Raw genomic sequence first — 4310 nt, 5'->3', positions numbered from 1 at the left:
CTCTTATTTGACATCTATTTAACACGATGTGTTCTGGGCACTCTAAACCTTGAATACCTGCGATTTCAGTGCGCGAAGTTTTGGGTGTGAAAGTGTATATGTGCATATTATTTTACGTGTAGCAAAACTATGCTAATTATTAGGTTGATTTCAGTGAATTTATCTAAAAGCTAGTGATATAATTTAATCTAAATTATTAAATTTATGTTTTTATTTCATTTTACAAAGCTTTCTTTCAACAAAAGTTGAAAAACAGTTATATTTTGGAAGAAACGAGGATTTTCAATGAAAATAATTAGTTTTGTTTAAAAGTATTTTATGGGGATCCACGCGGTCGAGGATGCTTTGGTTAAATAAATATTAATAGTAATATAAATAGTTTGGCGTGTAGCTATATATAATAGTGCGGTTGCGGGAAAGTGAGGGTAAATTAATGAGGCTTATGGATATGAATATTAGTTATTTGGCGCGAATAACAACAAACATGGAGATGGAGGCAGAATGCCATGCTCTTTGGCGTAAAAAAAATATGTCGTGACAATCTGTCCCAAAGAGTATAATAAGATATAGGGAAAAGAGAGCCCTCTCTACGCATTATAAGCTGTCTATTTGAAAACTAGCGCCATCTGAATATTGGCCCCGAAAATAACTATACTATAATATTAGCTCGAAATTATGAAATTCATTTTTAATGTTGTGACGCAATTAAATAACTATCTCTACTTTTTAATGTAGGTACTGCAATTTTTTACCATGTTGAAATTGCACGTAGAGTGAGTTATTTAATTTTGCCACAACATAGAACATAAAGGATGGGATTTAGTAGGGTTGGTATGAGTAATTGAAGTTATTGGGTGAGAGAAATAAAAAGCAATGTTTGCATATTACTTTTTTATTTTTATAATGTTTATGTTTATCATAATATTGTTGGGCAGCTGTTTTTGTTTCGTCTTCACCCACATAATATGTTAATTTTCCGGACAAAATTCGATTGATCGATCTGCATCACCTTTTAACCTTGCTTTGAAAGATTGTCCTTTTTTTCGCAGGCGCGATATTTCTGCTTGAAGATGCTTGATCTTTGTGCACTGTGGAGCCATTAGATCTGTGAAAGAATGTTTAATTTAGAAATTGTATAGTATAATATATGTATTATATGGTATTAAATAAATGGACAATATGAAAAGGGATTCAGTCTTAAAGTCTATATATATAAAAAAGAATTGCTGTTCGTTAGTCTTGCTAAAACTTGAGAATGGCTGGATCGATTTGGCTAATTTCGGTCTTGAATATTTGTGGAAGTCCAGTAAAGGTTTTGATAAGAAGAAGAATCTAATATGTACAGCACGACGTCTGTCGGGTCAGCTAGTAATGAATAAAATTTATTCAAAATTTCATTCCCACACGGACATTAGCTGTTCTCAATCCTATCAGGTACCAATGCAGCCTTCATCAAAAAAGACATTTGGCTCAAAAGTCTTATGTCATGTCATGCATTAATCTACTGTTATAAAATTACTGTCACATTTATGGTTAATCTTTGTTAAATAAAGACCTTTCGAATTTCTTATTATGTTTAATTTCTTATGAGTGTTGTAATATTACATCAAAGCCCGCCATTATCAGGTGTGCTACTCCCTAACTTTGTTGACTACAAAATAAATGATGGGCCATTACAAGAATCTTGCTGATTTTTGTCCCCAGCTCCGGGACTATGAGGGAACTACTTTGCCCACCTAAACAAAAGATCATAAATTATGCCAAATTTCACACAAATATATTCAGCACTTTTTGGATAAAAAAGTATAAAAACAATATTTTCAAAAGAAATCAGAATCTTTCCCATTTGTAATATTAGTATAATAATATTAATACCTTTTCCAGCTGTTCCTTTAGGCTTGCTAACTATAATTATGTTCCAGCATCAAGCACCTTGCTGAAGTAAATTGTTGAGATGCATCTGAAATTGGAAATAATACTTATGTAGTTTGTTGCCCACTTTGTCAGAGTGAATTTTAACTATACTTTTCAAATCATTTCAATCGTCAATTTCAATCAGACGATAATGGAGAAAAATAAAAAAAAAACCAAAAAATCAAATCATAATGAAGTAGCACTCAGAAAATGTAGAACCAGGGCATCATTTCTTAAAAGTCTAGAGCTCAAATTAAATCACAAGTTGAAATAAGCTGTCAAACAAAACCATTATAGAAAAAAAGACATACCGACACTACTCACAAAATTTAAAATTATAAAATTTTGTTTTTATTTATGGTTTAGTTGTGTATAATAGATAGAAATATATAATATTATATAATATTTTGGTATGTGTTCAAAACAAAATATAATCATTAATTTATATATTTATTATTATTGATAATAGCCAACAAATTGAAAAAAATATGTGAATTTTACCTGCAGCTACAGGTAGGAATGTTGTTGAAGTTGATGCTTTTTCTAAAAAAAAGTTGCTCACATATGGCTCTGTAAATAATAAACATAATTATAGATTAATGATTATTTGTATGCCACCGGAGAACTTTTATTGTGATTTGTAAAATCTTATGTAAATGAAATGAAATTATGAAGACTATATTATATGAAAACATGACATTAAGATCAAGATCAAATGTGGGATTTTCAATCAATAACATTTTATGGGCCCAAGATTTTAAAATTACAACCAAGAAATACATCAAAATTTTTTATGTATATGTCCATAAATATCAATAATTTTAAGAAGAAACATAAAAGACATAGGATTAAAAGCAGAACAAAATCAAATTGTCAATGCCCATTTCTAGGCTAAATTTTGACAGATTTTTATCAGCAATGAGTTTGCCTTTATATTCTCTCTGAATATTTTATTCGAAATAGGATATAATATCACTTACAGAAAGTCAATACTACATATTGGAAAAAGTATACCTCAGACCTGAGAAGTAAGGGCATAAGATACTCAGCGGGCTTCATTTTTTGCATAAAAATATGGTTACAATGTTAAATCATACAATAAAATTTATTATTTAATACCCTGAGGGTGGCCGCTCCATGCCATTTCTCTGGTATCATTAAGAATGTCACTTATGTTATAGTAACCTTTACGACATTGTAAATAAGTTTTAAAAATTATTTACCTGAACAGTCTTGCTGTATTATTGTAGGCAGTAAATGTTGTGTGGATGAAGCTTGTCCTAAGATTACTTGACTCTGTAGTTGTCCTGAAAAATAATGTGAATATGTAAAGATTATGTTTCATTATTAAATGATTATCATTGATAATGAACCAGTTTCAGCTAGAAATGCAACCATTGAATTTTGTAATCACAACTGTGTAAGAAAATCAGGTGTTTCCAGAATGATACAATATACCTTCAAAAAAACCATCAACTCAACAAAGATTCTTAGTGGTGTGACTAAATCTGACAGAATAAGGAATAGAATCGAATATTAACTCAATATGTGTTAAATTAGGGGACTTACCAGGCAGATGAAGCATCGGAACTGCCAATGTGCTTAGCCGTTGATTACGATTTCTGTGTCTGTCAGAAAAGTGTATATCACAAATTCTCTTCTTCTTATAACATTCAAAATCAGATGTTTAAGGGTTTCCACCAACAAGACTGACCCAAGTTTTAAACTGCTCAGGAAATTTGACAGCATCTGGGAAACGATGCATTGGAATCTCTGAAAATAATAAATAACATAATTAAATAAATTGAGTGACTATTAAAGCCATCAGATAAATTGTGATAACCTAGTGTTATGACCATTGGGCTAGTATTAGATTTTGGACTCATATATTGACTTTTCTCTTGATAAAAATGGTGTCAGAAGCCAGCACAGCTGTCAATTATTATTCAACCATATAAGTCAGGGAAAGTCTGAAGTCTGACATAAGGGGATTGGAGTTTAATCTTTGGGGCAAGATACAGAAAACCAGTATGTTTATAATAGTTTTAACCATGATTGCAAATTCAATCTACGGACCGGTAGTAGAACCTGAGAGTAGAACAAACCTTATATGATACTTTATTTATCACAAGATTAGTCAATAAACTATACTGTTAAGGTTTAAGAGAATAATTTACTTACCACGGAGCGCACAACCGAAAGCACAACGTCTCGGCATTACACCAAAGTTCATAAATTCCACAAACAAAAGTGTCTCTATCACAAAAAGTAGAAATACACAGAATAAGGAGATTTTTGGAGTGAATTCGCAACAGCAAGGCGGAGGAAAACAAGGCTCGACTCGACGCACATACACTTTGATTTCAATACCAAAAATATGCTAAATGGAAAACACG

The 4310-nt window shown here is 31.3% G+C and overlaps 1 long non-coding RNA gene across 1 annotated transcript; it reads right to left on the bottom strand.

Moving 5' to 3' along the window:
• Nucleotides 1-935: 935 nt before the first annotated feature.
• Nucleotides 936-4296, bottom strand: LOC126976360 (uncharacterized). Its single transcript, XR_007731892.1, has 6 exons — nucleotides 4096-4296; nucleotides 3484-3687; nucleotides 3138-3221; nucleotides 2416-2484; nucleotides 1876-1960; nucleotides 936-1105 (listed from the first exon to the last, which is right to left on the bottom strand). It is a non-coding gene; the product is annotated as an uncharacterized LOC126976360 (long non-coding RNA).
• Between the last annotated feature and the right edge of the window lie 14 nt (nucleotides 4297-4310).

This window comes from Leptidea sinapis, chromosome 40 (genome assembly GCF_905404315.1).
Source record: "Leptidea sinapis chromosome 40, ilLepSina1.1, whole genome shotgun sequence".
NCBI classification, from domain to species: domain Eukaryota; kingdom Metazoa; phylum Arthropoda; class Insecta; order Lepidoptera; family Pieridae; genus Leptidea; species Leptidea sinapis.
Note: the sequence above shows the minus strand (reverse complement) of the source record. Positions and strands in the feature narration are given on the sequence as shown.